The sequence below is a fragment of the Ixodes scapularis genome, unplaced genomic scaffold (genome assembly GCF_016920785.2).
Source record: "Ixodes scapularis isolate PalLabHiFi unplaced genomic scaffold, ASM1692078v2 ptg000005l_1___fragment_1__unscaffolded, whole genome shotgun sequence".
In the NCBI taxonomy this organism is placed as follows: Eukaryota; Metazoa; Arthropoda; class Arachnida; order Ixodida; family Ixodidae; genus Ixodes; species Ixodes scapularis.
Genome location: NW_024609885.1, coordinates 1,614,687 through 1,635,937, shown reverse-complemented (window position 1 = coordinate 1,635,937; position 21,251 = coordinate 1,614,687). Strand labels below are relative to the sequence as shown.

The 21,251-nt window shown below is 45.5% G+C and overlaps 1 long non-coding RNA gene across 1 annotated transcript; it reads right to left on the bottom strand.

Moving 5' to 3' along the window:
- Positions 1-2,621: 2,621 nt before the first annotated feature.
- On the bottom strand, positions 2,622-16,771 carry LOC121833884. The gene is made up of 3 exons (XR_006076924.1): positions 16,531-16,771; positions 3,943-4,053; positions 2,622-3,040 (listed from the first exon to the last, which is right to left on the bottom strand). It is a non-coding gene; the product is annotated as an uncharacterized LOC121833884 (long non-coding RNA).
- Positions 16,772-21,251: the final 4,480 nt, after the last annotated feature.

The following is a 21,251-nucleotide window of genomic DNA, read 5'->3' as shown; positions in this document are numbered from 1 at the left end:
AGAATGAAGAATCTGAATTCTGCTCTGGAAGTTTTCAGTTCCAGAATGAAGAATCTGAATTCTGCTCTGGAAGTTTTCAGTTCCAGAATGAAGTTAGTGGAACCATCACCTGAAAATTGATATCCAGTTACGCCATGTGATACATATTGTGGGAAAACAAATCCAGGAGGTGAAACTATAGTGGTCACATACTGGGTTTTTTTAAAACCACCTAGGTATCTGGCTCTATACTTGGAACCTCCATTCAGGGATCTGTTCTGTTAACTTATCCCCAAAGCCAGTTTGTGCAAACTGAAATGAATATTGAAAACAAAATGTGGTTCCTAGAAACCTGAATGTATTGTAAAAGACCCACTTAGCAGAAATTCGCTGAAAAACCCTCAGGCATCCAGGTAAAACATTTCGCGAAACAAAAAATCTCGGATATGTATGTCGTTTATATTTTTTTAGTTGTTAGGCTGGCCCAACAAAGTGCAAACAGCTATGGAAATTTAAGTTATAGGTATTACATTTGGTGGCAGAGTTGCCTATTCTGTAAAGCATATATACGAGTTTGTGGAAACTGGAAATAATATAGAACAAATGGAATTCCTGCCAACCAAAACTTACAGTATGCCTAGAATTGAAAATGCTCAGTCCAGCTAGTGGATAGTGAAATTGATATAGAGCTGTCTTAGCTAAATGTCGACACAGGTTTTTTAGTGGCATCACCTACTACTATTATGTCTTGCTAAGACGAGCTAAAAAAGGCACGTTCTAGGCAGATTCATGACAACTTGAAGAATGCAGCTGGCCCATCAAGTGCAGAAGGCATTTTTAGAAGCATTGAAATGAAAAAAAAAGTAATTGTTTTTTATAATGAAGTCGCCAAACATTTCTACCTTATTGGAATTCGTTAACAGCAGTTAGCATCCTCTGCATCCGCTCTACATTTATTTCTATACTATGATTGATCTCAGAAAAAAAATATTACTAGAACCCCCAAGACACCGAAAGGCCATTAGACACTACATAAATTTAAACCAACTTGCACAAATGCTTACTTCAAGTAATAACCTCAAAGGGCAACTCCACCCCAGAAATACATTGCTATACATTCTAATGTGCACGCTCTATTTAATATTTGTGTTTGAAAGCTCACTAGACAAGCATCAGTAACTATCTTGCTGTTCAGTTTTACGTGTGCCAGTTTAAGATTTTCACAAGTACTTGTAGGTGTTAAGAGACAAATCATCGAATGACAGTACAGTAATTAAGAGAGCCAAGAACTTATAACCCTCATACATAACCTATAGTTACTAAAACAATTAACTAGTCAAAATTAACACAGAAGTATGAAAACAAAATCAATCAAATCATATGTGAAATGCTATTAACAAAAGCCTATTTTGTGGTCCACGAATACAGAAGGTTTTTGAAGCTATTCAATTATGATGCAATGTAGACAGAATAACGAAAGGTCTAAGTCTATTCCAGTCTTTTCAACTTGCATTATAATAACAAAAGAGTGATTTTCTCATTTGCCTGCTTGCAGTTAAAAACAAGCCTACCCTACTGCTACCCCTAGAAGCTTCACACATTTTTGTCAGAAAGGTTAGGGAAAGACACATTAGGAGGCTGAGACATGGAATTGATTTACTCAAACAATAGCCATCTTCCACAGGTCGATAATCAAATTAGCCCGACTAGTCTCAGAAGAGCAAATCAAGCACACGAAGTATAACAAATTGTAAACAAAGAAAATCACTTATGAATGTAGAGTTACCTGAAGGAACACCTTAGGAGCAAAACAAGAAGTCTGAAGATGTGAAAGGCACAATCTCGATAGATTTCCCTTGTTGACACAAAGGCAAAACAGGGACAAATTATCACAGGATGTTTGTTTTGAATATTTCAACTCCTAGGGAACAGTCACTTTACTTCGGCACACCTGGTTACATTATATCAATCGCGCTCAAGAAGGTTTGACAGATCACAGACATAGCATGCTGAGGGCTTCCTGAAAGTGAGAAAAAGGCATGGTGCCTTCAGCTGCTGTGGTTTAACAGCCTGCAAGTTCACGTGAGAAAGAAAACAAAGCCTGATGTGCTGCGGGAAAGCACCTGCCAAGTGATGACAACTTCCCTACACAGAAGTGTTACCTCACCTTTCAAAGGCAACACTCTCAAAATGGTGAAATCGCACATATCCTTTATTTGAATGACCTAGGAGTCTGTCTTCTTACTCCTGGCATAGTTTCGGCTGTGACAAATCTGCCCTTTCCATGCGAAGTGCTTGTACTCTGTAGCCTGATCAAAGGCGGCCCCAGATCCAGCGGAAAGACAACTCTGTTCCTCTTTGCTCAAGGATGCCTTCGAAGAGGAACCGAGCAGGCACACTTCGTTTGCATACTTGAAGTTTTGGTGTTTAGTGTATCCCAGAATATCACAGCACATCACTTTGACGCTGTCACTTAGAAGCGAGGACACCAAAGTTTGATCCCAACTGCTGATACTTCACTACCCTTTCCGGAAGAGCATTTGATCCTTTCACCAGCTTCACAAGCTGCCCGTTACCGCTTTCAAATTCAAAAGCAGAATGGCCCCACAATGGCCCCAGTTGCTGCACTGCTTCCTGCTAGGTGGAGTAACTGGTGCAGGCTGAACGTCATTGCTGGAGCTCCATACAGCCTCCCTGTCATGCCCACAAAGGTCCAGAGGAGTTTCTCTGAAAGCACAATATGACATTATTAAAGCTGGCCCGAAGCAGGACACAAAGAAACCGAAGGGGGAGAACTCGCGTGCAACATCAATGGATGCTGGAGTTACGGTGTCCCTCAAAAGTGCATGGACGGCCTCCACCAGCTTCTTTATGTACGGCCAGTATTGGTCCAGAAGGACCCTGTACATGCAGGGAAGCGAGTGGTACAGCAGCCAGTGGCGCCATTCGGAAGCCTTCCAGAATAGGCGTGTGCTCAGTGCCCTTGGGAGTCTCGTGGAGCTGTGTGGTGGCTTGATTTCAGCCAGCTGGCTGTTGATGACAGCAATAGAGGCAGTGTTTCCTGTAAATAAACAGATCAAATGTTACTAAATAAATGAAAGCATTTGCCAGTCTGTTTTTGAAAACTGGTGCAGAATCTTTGGCAATTTAGTATGAAACAATTGGCTTAGATAAATTATCCCTCTTAAAAAGAGTGCAAATTCTATGTGCCATTACTCCGATAAAACATACGCTTGGTTTTCTAATACAAACGTCTAGCTTTATGGTCGAATCCACCCAATATGTAAGTGAAATCAGTGCATACTGCCTGCTAAAGATGACAGAAAGTGCAGCAACAAAGAAAATAGTTTAGACGAGACATAGCACGAAATGCCTTGCGTGGTTTAGCTCCCCAGTTTTGCCCATGCTCTTTTCCCGGTTTATCTTTCTACGTTACACAATCCAGCTGAATTCTTCGTTTTATTGCTCAGTGCAGTCAGTCTGCAGAAGTCTTACGAGGCTTAGCCTCCACAATTCATTGAGCTCTTTTGCGAACTAATAAGCTAGTTAAAGTACCTAGAAGCCACACTGACAGATGTAATGATCTGGTTCCAACCGGCTTGGTGTCCTGTACTGTACTGTTGTAAAATCTCTAGAATTGCATAGCGAACTGGCATAATGCCTCCTCTCCTTTTTCCTTCCTTGTGCTAAAAGTTATTTAAAGATTGTACAACATGTTTCGAAATTGGCACCCTGGATTAGAAAGAATGAAACAGGAGATTCTCCTGATGTTCACTTCCAAAGTCTCTTGTTTAAGCTACCGTGATATACTGGGCATGCACCATTGTCGCATAACTGCCTACCCCATATCACACTTTTGAACCGTTTGAAAAGTAAGCAAAGAACATGCAAAGGACTCCCATTAAACAAAAGGGGCAGAAGTCATTTCCAACGAGAAAGGAAATACCAGTGATGCTGATATACTTTTTAGTAAGCTGGTCTCCTCCACCTCTTCCATGTGACAGGGCTATATAACACTGGACGCAAATGTCACCACATGATGTGAGAAGAGCCTTGAGGAACTGACAGAATGCACTGAAAGAATAAAACACGTAAAGGACAAACACAGACACACACAGTTCTTTCAATGAGCAGCGAACATTTATGAGATGCCCATTACGCTACGACCTTGAACGACAAAGAATTGAAAGAAAACGAAAATATTCAAAATTTAATATAAAACCAATTTACTCACAAACTTTAAAAATACCAAATTAAAATGATAGCAAAAAAATTATAGGGAAAAACTTAAGGAAATTTCGTGAAAAAGGGGGAAAGGAAGAAAAAAAAGAAAGGAAATTAATGACGAAAATAATCCTGGAAAATGGGAACAAGAGGGACAAAGGACAAACACAAATCTCCAAACACAGCTAGGTTCTTGTCCAGCTCGCTTGTACCTTTACATTAACTGCATTATAATCAGGAAATTAACCCCTGAAAAGGGGGGAAAATAAATAAGAAAAGAAAGGAAAAGACAAAATTAATTGATCACAACAAGCTTTTTACGATAATTTTTACGCTAGAAATTCCAGCTTTTTTGACGACAAAGCCAAAGATGTCCCAGAGACATTGCTCACGGCATATCTGACCTTAAACGCTTCTATTGTTTCGGGCCCACATTTATCTATGTGTGAACTTAGCTAAGTGGTGTTTTCAAAGTGTGGGGTGCAATCGTGGCAGGTACGGGCATGCAGAACTATTGGGTGGAAGGAGTCCGATGATGCCTTGGTAACATCTAAATGGTGTTCCCTAAAGCGAGCATTTAGGCATCTTCCGATGGCCGATGTATTCGCCTTCGCAGCTCAATGGACTCGAATCAAGTTCAATTTCAAGTTTTATTCGCCTCAAATACGTTCGTTCAAACGTATTACATGAGGGGGGGGTAGAAAAATACAAACAAATGCAATGATATAATGGAAATAAAAGAACTAACTAAGGTTAAAAATTAACAACAAACAAAAACTAAAAACAAACTATACAGAATTCAGAACAAAGTTTACAGAAACCGGGCACAACAGAACTGGGGACTCAGTGCACAATTTATAGGAAACACAAGCAGACATGGCGCTGAAAACATAGTACCAAAGCCAAAAATTTTTTGCGGAATATTTTTTATCATTCTATTCAGTGACTATGTCGTTTGGGAGAGAATTCCCATTTTTAATGGACAGAGCAAGAGGAGAGTATTTGTATCTATTAGTGCGACCAAATATAGGTGCAATTTTCAAGGAATGATCATGACGCAAAGAAATGTATGAGACAGACTTACAGTGAGTGAGCATAAATGATTGCATGTTGTAATAAAAGTTATGAAAAAGAGTAAGGCGACCGACTGTCCGACGTGATTCAAGAGAAGTTAAATTAGAAAGAACCAAGTCTAAGTGGGAGACACTGGTTTTCGTACTGTAGTTTCGATAAATGATTCCAATGGGTCTTTTTTTATTTTTAAGGCCTTTCGCAAGGCGTTTTGTTCGGCCACGCTACCCATGCATTTGCGACCTCGCTGCACCAGGATAGAAAAGTGCGTTCATTTCGCGCGTGTGGGGAAAGGGGAGGGGGTCAAAGTTTTGACTTCCCAGTTGGGGGTGGGTTTAATATGCAAGTGAAAAAAAAAAGTCGAAATTTTGGAAGCCGACTTGGGGGGTGCGATCATTACGCGAGTGCGTTCATTGTGCGAGTAAATACATACCTTACTCATAACTGTTGCAAAGCATGACCTGATGCACACCTCCGCTCTCTTTATATAAACATTGCCCTCGTACTCCACTGAGGTTGAGTGGAGGTAAACATCCAGGAGATCCAGGAACTGACACGTGCCGTGTTTGTGGATAACGTTGTTCATACTGAAATGTTTTTGGTTGACAAACTTTATTACGAGAACGGGAACGACGCCAGGCACATAGCTGTTTTGTGGTGTAAGGCTAGCTGAGTCGCACGTGTGGGTATCAACGCCGATTTGTGAGAAACTGCGAAGTGGGCACCACCAACCATAGTTTTCTAAATACATAACAGATCCTTTTTTCCCTTTTATTTTGCAAAAAGAAAGTTTATGCGAATTTTAAGAGTTCAGAGTCCACAGATTCGGCGATACCTTGCTGGCTGAACAACTTGATGGCTTGATCGAGTGGTTTCGGGTATGCGGGACTACTGGGCAGGACATTGGTGAGGTTGGTCGTTGAACGTGAGTTGGTAGTAGTCCTCAGGGATCGCGTTGTTGTTTCAAGCGAATGGTCAGATGGGGAATCGATTTCTTCTGTAATGCCCCCCCCCCCCTCCCCTCCCCCGTCTTCCGCTCTGATTAGGTATGATCGTGGCTGTTGTCCGACTTGGACCACAATTCCGGGTTCCCATTTGTGGTTTCGACGGAAATAGACTCTCTCGCCTTGACTCAGAGGACGTAGTGGTTTGCTGTGTGCGTCACCATGTCGGTGCTGACACTTTTGACGGAACTGAAGGCGTGCTTGAACCTCCCTGATGTTGTAGTGCTGCTCAAGTTAACGCGGAGCAGCTGGCTTGAGGGTTGTGATCCTGCGGCCCATTAGCAGTTCCAATGGGGACAGGAGCTGATCCATCGGTGTGTCCCTAAGCTCCATAAGGACAAGAGACAGGTCGTTGCCTTCCTTCGGTGCCTTGGTCAAGCTGTTTTCATTCTTTGAACTGACCTCTCTGCAAGTTCATTCGACTGTGGGTAATCAGGAGAACTTGGATTATTTGTCATGTCCAGGCACTTGAGATACCCTTTGAATGCTTCAGAGTTGAATGGCAGGCCGTTGTCACAGACCCCTTCTAGAATGCCGAATCAAGCAAACTCCTTTTTTAGGGTTCCGATCCTTTGATAGCAGAGGTGTCCCCCTTTTGCTCTATCACAATGTACTTGCTAAAGTAGTCCACTACAAGTAGGTAGGTGACACTGTGGAGATGGAAGAAGTCATTGGTGACGATTTGCCATGGTTGTGTTGGAGACCGTCTGTCTCCCAGGGGCTCCCGTTGGTTCGACCGCTGGTGTTGCTGGCAGAGTTGGCCGTTGGAGACCATTCTTCTGCCAGCACCCGTTCTCCGAAACAATGCCGCGGAGCGGGGCGTTTTCTGCATGGGTCTTTGCAGAAAAAAAAGGCACTCTTATGAACTGATGTGCGGGCAAAGCTAACGCATTTCTTTCTCAGAGCGGGGAGGTTCAGTTGAGAGCATATCTCCCTAGCCTCAGACCTTAAAGACCCTGAAGGTCTTTCCTTGAGTAAAGCAGTTCTTTTTTCGAGTGCAGCTTCCACCTTTTCCTCTTAGATGTCCTCGTTCATAACAACGAAAACTACCATCTTTTCTTACTCTAGCAGCTTTAGCTGGGCGTTGCGGAGCTCCTCTACTGTTGAGTATACATATGACTTGCCTGGAGGAGGCAGGTGGGCACAAACGGAATGCACAGCTGTCCCTACGAAGTTCTGACGATCCTTTTCAGGGTTACTTGCTGCTACCTTGTAAACGGATGTCAGTTGGTCTACCCTCGATGCTGGAAGGTCTAGGGCGAACTTGGGCCCGTGAGACAGAAGTCCCACCGTGTCCGGGGAAAGCTGTTTGTCCAAAAGTACAACAGGGGGTTTCAGTTGAAGTCCGAAGCCTTCTGGCAAGACTTGCGTACCTCCCCAGGATTTTTACCCCTGCGGCCTCCAAGAGCCCGACTGCAGAACTCCTGAGGAAGAGGAACGAGGGTCTGTGGCGTAAAACGTATCGAGGAGTGCTGTCGTGGCCGGGGAGAGTCATTCTCATGAGTCGAAGTTCCTGGGATATCTCTATTCTTGAAATCTGCATGATCCTGTAGCTTGACAACCAAGTATGGGAGTGGAATCCCAGCACAAAGTCCACGGAGGCGTGGGCCACGTTTTTTCGCAAGCAAAGCCCCAGGGAGCGTAGACGGAGCCGCAGAAAGTTAATTATTGAGATGTAGCTGACGGCTTGAAAGAAGTTGCGGGGATTGAACACAGGGTGACGGGCGGACGTACTGAGTCAGGACATGAAGCTCACACAACTTGAATTAAAATTTAGGGAGCTTGTTTATAGAGACTTACAAACACAGAAAGAATAAACCCAAAGAGGTCAGAAACACAGACAAGTACATATCTTTCTTTTTTAAAGTTATTATATGGTTTTCCTCTTATCTTTTATCACGGAGACAGTATAGACCTTTGCAGAAACAGCTCGCTGGCCGCCGCCATTTTGCGACTCGAGTGACCCCTATTAGCCAAAAATTTCTGCCACCCGCCTGAGCTGTGGAAACCCGATCAGCGCGACTCCCCACCTGCATCGTGTGTTCGGAGTTCGCCGGCTTTCCTTCTAAGTGTTTACTCTATTTGCCTGTTCAGGATGCTTGCGTGTTTTTGTAATCTTCCACTGTGAGAACTTGGGAATACCAGGACTTATAGCCTTCTGGACCTTCGCAAGAAACGAGCGAAGAGAACGGGCGAAGAAAGCGAACGTCAAGCAGCCCGCGACGCAGGCCGTTCGACGTTCTTCGAGGATTATTTCCGTTGAGATAATCTCCGAAAAGCCTTCCCGGATATGTTCCCGGTCTTGGCGAGAAGTAGCTGATAGGGTCCGGGGAATGGGAACTAAATAGACACGTTCGTTCATTCGCACTAGTGCTGTGTATAAAAAACATCACTCTTCAAAACGTACCCCAAGACAAGCCGGATTCCGTGCGATCGTCGTGAAGTGACTGTCGTCGACACTGTATTTTGGATATGCTGTGTTATTTGAGACCTTTCTCAAATCATGTCCGGATAACGCGGCACCGTGGGGTACGCGTACAATATATGTTGTTCGATTTATGAGACTCGTTGAATTTCATATAGTGAGGGGGCAATACCCATGCAGTTCGGCTATCCTCTGGTGTGGTCAAATATATTAGGCAGTTAAGGTTGACACGGCTGAGTGTATAGTGCCGTTATAATCGCCACAGAACACAAAAGAAGAAATAAAGTGAGGCGATTTTGCCGCCACCAGCATTCAAAATTGCTCCTAGGCAGGCTGCCACAGCCTACTGACGAGAAAACCCACAGCTCAGCGCAGTCGGGCAACACTGACGTACAGTCTCAAAACCAGGGATGCGCGCTGGAAATCGCTTCGTTCGAGACTGCCGCTGGAAAGGTCTATATCGAGGTCAGGGGGAGTAAACCTTGTGCGGTTTTTGATCTGGTCTGGAAACTTCAGGGAAGTGTTCTGGGTCTCTTTTTATTTTCGATATTTATAAACGATCTACCCTATGACGTTTCAGTTCAAATCAAACTTTTTGAAGACAATTGTGTGGTTCATAATAAAATGAAAACAAAAGATGATCAGATCAAATTAAACCGTAATTTACAAAAAAAGAAAAAAAAGAAAATAGGCATTGGTGCGACAAATGACGAATCGTGGGGTTTCCACACCATATCAAAAATCATTATTTATGTCTATAACTAAAACAAAAAATCTGCTGGCCTATAATTATGACATGAATGGTTCTAAACTTTAAGAGTTAAAGAATTTAAGTACCTAGATGTAGTATTTAATCTTGACTTAAGATGGAATACCCATATAAACAACGTGTGCATCAAAGCTAAAAAAGCACTGTGGGGCGACAGACGCAACTTTGCTGAAGCGACTCCTGAATGCAAATATGCTCCAAAAGCCAGGGTAGTCATAACGGAATAAGTTTACAGTGGCTTAACACAACAACAAAAAATTAACAACAACACAGACGTTTCGCCACCTATCCGGGTGGCATCATCAGTGTGAACTGGCCCGGTGGTTGGGAGAGTCAAAACCAGTCGACTCTAATCTACAAGTCCCCGTAAACGTCCGGTAGGGGGCCCCGGTTCGTCTTGCACGCCTCGGGGTCTCGGCGGATAAACCACGATTCCACGAACTTCCTCGGGCCTCACCTCTGCTCACGAGCAGCATTGTCCAAGTCAAACGTATGCGCAGTCGTCCAGCTGTGGTCAACAAGCTCAGACTTGCTTCTCGTGGCATGCGTGACCTTCACCACATCCCTTCTGTGTTCCTCAAGTCGGAACGTACCACCACCTCTCAAGCTGAGGGGCAACATTCCGACGTAGTCTCCTGCCGAAAAGTTATACAATGCTTGCGGCGGAGAGGCATCAGAGTTACTGCGAGTTGGGTAATTGAAAATAGAGATCACTACATCAAGCGCGGGGTGGTACATATCCTCAGGCACCATTGGCATTTCACTCCAAGTCACACGTACACCGTTCGTATTTGAAAAACATAAATCTAAAGCATTGCCTTGCTTATTAAGAACATTGTTGAGCCGCTTCAGATCCAAAAAAGAAGATAAGTCTAAAAGATGGTTGCATTTCTCCTTTCAATAAAAGTTATCAGTCAAAACGTTGCACGCCTGTAGCTCGTTGAGTTTTTCTAACCCAACCAGACAACGCTGAAAATCACCAGGTGGCTTTTCTGGGGGGAGATAGAACAGACCAATAAGAACACGTTCTCTCTTTGCATGCTCAATTTCGACGAACAAGCTCTCAGGAAAGTTTTCTAAATCTTGACGCCTCCTTGAGCTGTCGACCGCGACCAACACACCGCCTCCCGCTCCAGCTCCTTGAAACAAGTCACGGTCGTGCCGGTACACAACAAAACCAGGCGGAAAGTAATCGGAGGACCCGATGTTAGGACGCAACCAAATTTCCGTTAGACAGAAGATTGCATAATTAGACACTGTAACGTTACAAAAAAAAAGCAATCGGCTTTTGTGCGTAAGCCGCGGACGTTTTGATATAATAAATCTATGCCAGGCATCACTTGTCAGCGGTTGTGGGATGTCCCTCTGAAGCGTGGAGCATGTCTCTCTGAAGGGTTCCTCTGAAAGGTTTAAAAAGGCTGGATTTAGGCCACACAGCTGGATCAGCAAGTTTCTCAAAATCCTCCGCAGCCGCGGCCACATGAAAGGAGCCGTAAGTGTCGAAACGGGTCTTTAGGTGACGGCACTCCACTTTGTCGATTCCAACGGAGGACAGGCGCGAAGAGTCGTCCTTGCAGATAATATCCGGCGCCAGCTTCGTAACAAACAGCGCTCTCAGACTCGTTGACGGCGAAACAACGCACAGCTTGTTGGTCTTGAATGCCCCGGTCAAATAATAATAAATGTAATAATAATAATAGTAATACTAATAATAGTAATTAGACGAGCCATACACGAAAAATGTGTATTTTTAGCTCACCGTTTGGACAAAGTCTACAATGCTGTCCGAATGTACTTCTATGTTGCATTCAAGTGCCGTTTGATGGTTCTGCTACCGAGGACCCTCCTCCCTCAAGGCACGGGAGAAGAGGACGCCAAAGCGGTGTTTGCAAGCCGACGGGAGGCTAAATATGTTTAGTATATAGAGACATGGGCCGCCTTTCCTTTGGGGAAGGATCTCTACGATGTCGTGCTCCACGTCGACTCCGCCAAGATTTTTGTACGAAGCGGTTAGATGTCTACGAGTGAGGATGGCGGTATTGGGTTCCTCGTTGTCAGGAGTTTGGAAGGCTCTATAGATGGCAAGTTTGACCGCGCGGCGGGTTTTCTGAATCAATATGATATCGGGGGGAGTTTGGAGGGACTGGAGGCAGTGTTAAAGATAGCCACGCTTCAGTCGGAAGCTGTGGTAATTCCATTGCCAGATAGTGGTTTGGTGCCTACTGAGGCGTGGCGGGCGTGGGAGAGGTAAAGCCATATTGAGGGATGCACTGTTAGAGGTAGGGTATGGATGGTGGGGGTGGTGGAGGAGTTTAGGACCCCAACTGGGATGAGATGTTGGTGAGTTGGTTTATTTGACTGGTGAGTTGGGCCAATCTGGAGGAGTACTTTGAGACAGCGTTTTCTATCGCCGTACAACGGCTGTAACGTTTTGCTCTAAGGTTTGCAGTCTGGCACTGAAAATGCGAGACATTTCGGTCATTGACGCTGAGTCGGTGTAATTTGTCTACGATTTTGAGGCCATAGTATTGATTACTCTACGCTTGACAGACTGGGCGGTGCTGTCAGGTGAGGATATGGCAACTGCAACGGGTAGTGGGGGAGGAGTAGGAGTGGGCGCTGGAGGGGTAGGAGTTGGCGCTGGAGGGGTAACCTTTCTGTTTAAGGAGGGGTCGTAAGTCTGCATTTTCCTTCTAAACGGCAGTGATTTATTGTGTGAGGGTTTGGACCTTTTGCCGTAGAGTTTGGACCTTTTGCCGTAGGGTTTGGACCTTTTGCCGTAGAGAGGGGCGGTGATGAGAGACATCCGACGGGCAAGGAGAATAGCCGGGTCGTGATTGCAGTCGATTAGGTATTGGCTGATGTTCTCCGGTGGACCGTAATCTGGCACATTAAAGATGATTCCGCGTGAGATCTTCGCAGGATTTGCCATATATGTGGCCAGAAAATAGTTCTCTTCGCCCTTCAGAGGGGGTGCTGAGTAGTATAGTTTTGAATGGCATTGATTCGAATTTTATCATCGCGTGCCACGTTGTAATTGGTCTGGGCAGTGTTAAAGACGAAGTCTTGCAGCTTGCCTGTGCTCATCGAGCTTAGGTTGAGGCCACCACGTGCACGGATGATGATCTTGTAGTAGTCAGGGAGTCTTGCGAGCTGCGGCGGGCGCGTCTTGAAGCCAGGCCTTGGCGAGCTGCGGAAAACCGGACGCCAAACGCGCCTCGCCGCTCGACTTGGTCGTTTACGTCGCCATCCGTTGTTTACCCTTGCAAGTTTTTTAGCCCTATGTTTTGCAGAAAGGGAGCTACGCTTTGTAATTTTACAAAAACCAACCTGTGAAATATACCTTTGACACAAAGTTCAGATTGCTATGTGCAGGCGCCAATTTTTTGGCCCATTTTAGATCGAGCCTGGTTATTTCAGTCACCCTATACTTACTGCCAGGTTGGATCACATTGGCATCTTATTAGCCTTCCTTTTCTTCACTTGGCTTTTACTAGTATGCTTTCACAAAAGTAGGAGTGAGGTCCTCGGTCGACTTCGGCGCGAACCTTAGCATGAGAGAAAATGGCAAAATGGCCCGTTTCCCGCCTTTCATGTACTTTATGTACCCGTAGATCATTGTGAACACTACGAATTAGTTTTTAACCTCTAGGTGGTAGTGGAACGACTGGTTGGCAAGAAGCTATCGAAGGAACAAGCGAAAGTGAGAAACCAGAGCAGCCAAGGCGAGCAATGCTGGCGACACGCACGGAGTGACAGCGGATTGGATCTCGGATTGGATTGAAAGTGTCAAAGACAGTTGGTTGTAAATTAGAACAGAGCAGTAACTTGTTACCAGTATAGGGTTGTTGCACAATACCATGGTTCAATGCTGCTACCTCTTCGTGGATCTGATCAAAACCCACTGGAATCCATGTTGGAGGCATTCATTGCTGTTATCCTATGTTTTGTGTCCTTTGGGGCCTTGTCTGCATGGTACTTTGTGCACCCACTCGAGGTTGAAGACAGTCAGTTGCTCTGTGATTGTTTTAGCCGTAAAACTTGGTGTCAACGGAGCCACGGCCAGCAATATTGTTTTTTCTAGAATTCCGTAAATCATTAGGAACCAGGACAAGGCGACGCTCGAGCAATCGGTTTGCCGACATTATGAATGGCTCCCAACGGACACGCCGGCACAACCTCAACCAGGCGGGTAAAGACAGGAGTAGAACACGGCAAGTCCTGGGCGCTAACATCTCCAGTCCCGAGAGAAAGAGCGAAAAAAGGCAGAGAAATAAAGCAAACAAAAAGTTAGGCGTGTTCGTTTTGCCGCGACAAGTTGAAGTTGCTCGAGCACTTGTCAGGTTTATTTAAATTTATCACTGCGCGACTCCTGTGTTCTTCTGCAAAGACAGAAAATAACAAGGTAAAGACTTTACTGGTGATGTTTGGCTGCATCTTGGTGCATATAAAGGCCTCGGCAGCGATAGGGCTCATCGAAATCGCGAACTGGGACCGCCGATCTCCGCTTCTATGTTCCGCCATTTCGAAGCGGCCAAACGCAGGGGACCTTTCGTTTCGGATTATTATGTTAACTCTACACTCTTAAAAAAATAATTAAAAAAGGAATGGACGGTCGTTGACTGTACTCTTTTTGGAGAGAATCCGGGTTATCGCAAGCTATACTCTCTCTAGGGACCAGGAATATGAAAAATACATGCAAATATGTATCAAAATACAAATACAAAAATACTTCGTCAAAAATGTATTTAATTACGAGTCTAATTACATTTAAAAAAATTGCGGTGGCTTAGCTCGGCTATGCCAGGATATACGCAGCGTGAGCTTAGGCGCATAAAATGAGGGGTGCTATCAAGCAGCTCCGGTGCAGCGTCAGACTTGGCTACTGCGCAACGGAGGCACATAGCTGGGCAGGCGGCGCCGCCAGTGCGTCTGCCGTGGCTGTGACGTCACTCCTCTGGAATGCGAAGACTGGCGAGGCGAGCGCGGTGGCGGCGGATCCCGCGGCGACTTGGCCTCCGCCCCGCCAGCTGTGCGCCGTGCGACGTCACTGCTCCTCGCACTTGCGCAGCACGGAGCATGGCTCATTATGCCAGCCACGCGAAACTGCTCAATTTCGGCCAGTGTAGCTCACGCTACAAAAAGCATTTAAATACAAGATACAAATACAACCAAATGTATTTGTTCTCTTCCAAATACTTTTCTAAATACATTCCTCAAAATTTGCGAGAGCGACTTCAGGGCACCTGCAACGGGTTTCTACGTATCTCTACGCACACTCTGGAGTAAGTTTGCGAGGCTCTAGTAACGTAATAGAAATATAATCACAAAAAATGTAATCAGCTTGGACGTAATAGGTGAAAAAGTACAGAGCCTCAAGCAGCTTTTTTTGTCGATTACATGTTGGTATATACCAACAAAGAACCGAGACGACCAAGACACGGAGCACTAGCTAAAGAATTTTTTATTGTTGCAACTCGCACCAGTTAACGAAAATCTGGACGACACGCGCATTTAGAATGTTCCAGGCAAAATTATGGATGGAAATCAGGCTGGAAAGCATCACAAGTTGTCACAGGCGCTTATTTAGCCAGTCTGCCTGTGAACGTCGATTTCATCACTATTCTTGCCCTGGACTAGCACCGTAATCACAAAGTCACTAAACGCTTGTGCTTGATTAAGAGACACTGCATTCGGTGCAGAACGTAGTTTTCTTTCTGCTCTGGAAAGTGCCAATAAATTTGAGGGATGTATTTTCGCCCACAAAATTGTATTTAATTACAATTGTATTTGAAATACCCACCTTTTAGTGTTTAAATACACACGTCAAATGCATTACCCAATTTGTAATTAAATAGAAATTCAAAATACACAAAGTATTTGAAATACATATTTCAATTACTTGTATTTGAAATACCGCCTATCCCTGCTAGGAATAGGTAATCGTTACCTTTCCACGACTAGTGTATGTTTTACTCTCCCATACGAGTGCTCACTTAACTTTTCTATAGTCACACAAATGGTTTTGCAAGAGTCAGGACTGTCTACAGGTTTTGAATTTCAGAGTTTGGTGCATTATTTTAACTGCCCTTTTTTGCTCCTAAATACAATTGTTTAAGCGACAACCAGTCTGTCGTATGTAAGAAAAAGTGTTGCCTGAACTCTGTACTAAAGAGTTAAGCACGCTCTCCAGGAAGAGTTATTGTAACCTTAGAAGTGGTGCCTGCACTCCGTATTAAAAAGTTTAGTGTGCTCTATAGCAAGAATTAATATTACATAACAGCAAACTTAGCAGTTTATATGATCCCTTCCCGGAGACTGCTTTACTCTTTCATACAGAGTTAGGCAACACTTGAAGTGGGGATTTAATTACTCGCACTAAAGAATTTTGTAGAGTAAGTACAACCCCATTTGGAAGTGTTGCCTAAACTCAGTATTAAACAGTTAAGCACACTTTCCAGGAAGGGTTCACACGAACTCTGCTCAAGTATAGTGTTATGTGCTGAGTGTAAAATCACCCAGTAAAAAGTAACGTAAATGCCTGCTAACAGAATTAGGGGAAGGGAAGTGTACAATTGGCTCCTTGTTAGTCAAACGTTTGCTGAAACAAAAAAAAACTCTACTGGCAAGTGGCATTTTTAGCCTGTTGAAGTGCGACCACTGTACTTTTATTTTTGCAGCTGTTGTATCAAATTTCAATACCTCCCTTGATTTCTCTGTAATGTGGAATAGTACTTCTGTCCTTATTATGGGAGCTGCTACATACAACTTGAGACAACTCAAGCACTTTGCAATGAACAGTAGCCCTAAAATCTAAAAGCAGCTATGTATATGTTCACAAGGGGAGGGTTGCATTGGAAATGTGGAAGTGCAGCTGAAAAAGGACATAAAAGAGGGAGCATGAGCCTGTTCGGAGGCCATAGGTTTTCATGAAAAGTCAGCATAGAAAGGATAAAAAAAGTAGAATAGAGCTCAATAAGCCAACACTTTAATGTTAGGACATGGGAAAAAAAGGCAAAAATGGCACACATATTCCCTCTGGTGAACAAGTTTCTTACTTTGTGATGAGATCCAAAGCCAAGGCAGACTTTATATCGTACTTCAAATCAATGAAGTGCCCAATCCGTCCGTCACCTCAAATAAGTGGTTCTCCAACACCGCAGTTATGGCCTTTGAGTCCTCTTTGTCAATTCGCATCAGCGGATAGGTCAATCTGTCGTGTCGGTCCTCCTGTGAAGAATGAATGCTTAAATGTAGACTCAGCAGTATGAGAAGGGAGGAAGCAACTCACTAAGTGTAGAAGGGTATGCACTTGGGCTAGTTGGTGATCCATATTTCCGAGGGAAAAAGCGCCAAAAACAATGAACAAGTAGAAGTGTTGTTGGTTTCTGTTACTTTTCCATTGTTTTTAGTCTTTTACCCTCGGATATATAGCTCGCTAAGTGCCCTTAGTTAATAGGAGTGCATTCATTTGTAAGACAAGAGACCATTTGCGAAAATCCCAGGAGCCATTCACAGGATACGTTCCAATAGTTGTCTGGTACTTGTTTTCTTGCCGATTAAACGAGAGTCCGAATCGAACACTTAGGCAGCACTCACTGCTGGCTCACTCAGCCGCAACTACCCACGACTGTTTGTATCCCCTCTGATATGAACATCTAAGAAAAAATTAACCACATCTCTCTTTTTTTCCTTTGTATGCAGTGGCAGCCATAAGGGGTTGCATTTATTTATGGCAGGGAATCCCCAAGTTTGCATACCCTATTAGTGGCCTCGGAAGAAGAGGGCAAGGCAAGGGGGGCAATTGCCTCGCCCTCCCGCTTCTCTCTGAGTGACATTTTAAACTATTATAGCAGACAATATGGGAGACAGGGACGGGGTTTAGCTCCCTAGCACATCACCCCTCCACCTTCCAAGCAATACAAACTCAGCTGGCTCCTGCCCATAGCGATGAAAGTCATAGCTCTATATAGACTAGCCTTAGGGGTAGGATGAATGGAAGTTCTTAACTTGAAACTTGAGATCATGTCCGGTTTTCAGTTTTGAAGGCGTGAGGTCGCATCCATGGATAAGGACATAGGGGGGCTCCGAATGCGGCCGAAGCGCCACCGGCTTTCACACCCGAACTCCGACCAGGCAGCGTTAGCTTTATATGAACGGCGGGTGCTACGGCCGGGGACGCCCCGGGCACGTGACGGTTAGTCTCCCCTCTGGCTAGGTCAACGAAGGCCACCAGGCTAAACCTGCTCTCCGCGAACCCCCTCTCAGCAAGGCCCCCCGGACAGCCCGACGCGCACCACGTATGGCTACCTTGGGCCCGACTTCCTTCGTTCACCTAGACACCGGCGCGGCCGCGCCATCGCCCCCAACCCCATCCCGGTGTCCGGCCGACTATCCGCCGACCCTCTTGGTCCACACCGACATACGAAGGGACCAAGCACCCCGCTGGGCCAGGAGTGACAGGCACGAGGAGATCGGGGGGTATGATATTGCCCCCGATCCGCTTAAGGCAGGCCATGGCAGCTAGGGCCACCTCCTCAGCCGTCCGGGAATAGCCCATCGGAAACGCCTTTGAAAACTTCTCCTTCTGCTCTTCGGGAGAGCCAGCCAGGCGGCCTCACCGTCTTCGCCTCCTCGGAATTTGAGGCTCTCCGCCGGAGAGAGCGAGTTATGATCTTTGGCGACAAGATCCCTGACATTGAACGACAAGGGCAGGATCGGGCAGCCCCCCTCCTGATGTTTCCCCGCCGTCTGCACCAGCCGGAGCAACGGGTCCCAAACGAATGGGGCCCGCGGCGGCGGCTTAGGGCTCCTCTCGACCGCGAGACTCCGACAGTCTCGCTATGACGTCGAGTCTGCTGTACCCACTCGGCCGGGAAGTCTGGTATGTCAACGGTGGGACCGTTGATACATTTAAACAAGTCGAAGGTCCCGACCACCTCAAGTTGATCTCCCTTCCACGTCACTGCCAGACCCCGCTGCGTGGCCACTGCCGACAGGGTCGCGCGAAGACCTTCCTTGGCCTCCCCAATGTCTGGCAGCGTCACGGACCCGCGTTTGCCAGCAAAGAAGTCGTCAACCGAGATATCGGCCAGGACTGGGTCTGGTAGATCCGGAAAGACACGACGCACTCTGTGAGTGCCAAAGGCACGAGTTATAGTGGTGGACAAGGCCATAGGGTTAATGAGGCTCGGGTCGGCAACCCAAGCCGCTCTGGCCTCCAGCAGGTCCCTGATGAGCGGGTCCTGCTCTGCCTCAAGTGCCTCGACACGCTTAGCAAACAGATCATCTTCCCATGATCCTTGCAGGTCTATGATGCCAGTCAGATTGTTGGTGCAAAGGGGAGTCAGTGGAAAGCGCCGAGTGCTAATACGCGTGGACTCTACCAGACGGTGCCGGACAGCCCACATGACAGTAGCAAACGGGTCATCGTCAAGCCTGGCCGCATCTCGGCCCTCCACTGTTCTAAGTTCGACGGCATTCCCCTTCCCACGGAGAATGAGGCCATACTGCCTTTTGAGAAGAGATTTGAAAAAGAACATGGGAGTTCTTAAAAACTTATTCAATGTCCTCTCTCTGAGACTCAACCACGAACGGATAAGAACAAAGCAGCCTCACGAGCAACAACTGTTCTAAACCGTAATTCGCGTAGATGTACGACGCTACCTCAAGTGCGTCCAGGATTTCTCTGGAACGTCCTTCTCCGACCCTTCTCCCACAGATCAGATGTCTTCGATATCGGAGGCGCCCGATTTTTAGATTGGGGCCTCCGACATCGGAGACATTCGGGGGATATCGGGGGGCATTCGTCCAATTGGTATACAATATGTTAGGAACGTTCTTAATATTTAATTAGTTTGAGCAACCTATTGTATTTCAATGCTGACTACCGTATATCATAGTTTATTTCACAACTTTAGAAGTTAGCAAATGCAGGTAACCTCTAAGTTTGGGGACACCATTGATTAAATATTGTAATTACAGCTCTACATGAAGCTAATTTACTATAAAGTACCATTAAACCTTAATAATATAAAAAAAAACTGTACCTACTGAAATTCACAAACTCAAAAAAAAAGAAGCAAAATAAATATAACAGTAGCCCAACCAAGAACATACAGCTTCGATTGGTCAGTGTTAAAAAAATTGAAAGAAGTGCCACATTCCAAAACAAAGCACGCATCGTGGCGAGCCCAAGCTGTGCCATAACTGAAACTACTAGATAGCTAGTGAGCTGCTCACATGCACCACTCCATCATGCATGTGCACAATAGATGTGGGCTCTGAATTTCTGATTTGCATATGGCATGGACTGGTTGCACCACTCTGAAGGCAGGTGTGGGCACGCGCATTATGTGCCAGAGCGCATCCTTCAGTATGTCCAGTAATGCTGAGGTGAAGTTTGCCCAATAAGTTGAGTTTCTACATGGCTTCATCTGTTGAAAACTGCTCTGCCAGCATTTTGTGATGCTTTGTGTGTGTTCATCAAATTGAAGATTATATATTTATGTCAGAACCGCTGGAGCCTCCTGCTAAACAGGCGTGTTAGTTTTATGAAGGCAACAAGGGCGGCAGTGGCTCCCCGCCCCTGTCTACTCCCCCATCGGAAAGCAAAGAAAGTTCTGTTGAGAGCTGGGGTCTTAAGAGATCGGCAGAAGTTCCATACCATAATTCCTCGACAAGACAAGTTGCGAAGTCCTTCAAGATCATGAGGGTTTTGATTAGCTCCATGGCAGGAGCTGCAAGAACAGCAGTTTCCCTTGTTTAGTGAGCAAACATTATCTCCAGCAGTCACACTGTAATCAATAAATTGTTCATATGCAGTAAGGTTCAAGGTTCAAGGTGTTTAATGGCCCAACTTCCACACAGCCGAGTGCCTGAGGCAGCCAAAAGGCAGAAGCCCATACAACCAAGTGCTGGCTGCTTCCTCTCTTTCTCCCCAACTGGAACAAGTTTCTGCACTCTTGGCATTCCTAACTAAGGAGACAATCAGGTCTTTATATGACTTTGATATGGAAACTTGTCATCAGTGTAAGATGGCGTGCAAAACGATGACACTTGAAGAGGAGCAGCCAGACGCTGAATCCTTGTATCCCTCACCATGGTCGCTGAGCAGGTGGCACCATGGTTACAACTGATCCTCGGCCACAGCAGTAACGGTATGACCTAGGACGGTACCCTGGACTAAAGGGTGTTCTGCTGCGGTTCGGATCCAGCTGTGCGGGAAATTGGCACCTTAGAGATTTCTTTTTCTAGGACAGGGTTTATGCATGTTGAAGCATGGCATCAGAAGTTGAGTTGTATCAAGAGCGTTGAGAGTAAGTGCTCGGAGAGCTTGTCCAGTTAACTTCTTGTCCCAGCATCTCAGCATGACTGTAATCTGCTTCAACATTAAAAATAAGTCTGTAGGTAAGTAGCTAAACATTCGGATGGTTACTAATCTGCTGCACCTCTTCTTTTTGTGGAGTGCATGACGACACTCAGCTTAAAAAGAGCTACTAGAATATGAAGATGCCATCAGTACAACGAGAATATGGTGAATGTAGGCATAACGGAATGGAAGTCCTTGTTACACCTGGTCCACAGATCACGGAAAGTTCGTCGGAGTGCTTTTCACTCTGAATGGCATGCACACGAACTCGCAAACCGAAAGGCATTGTTAGGCTCCTTTTGAATTACCAATGGCTTGTCTGGTATTGGTGCTAGGACTTACCAGATCGACCTTGGAAAATATGGCAAGCTATTGTTGAGCAGTGTAATGAAGGTGCTGATGCAAAAG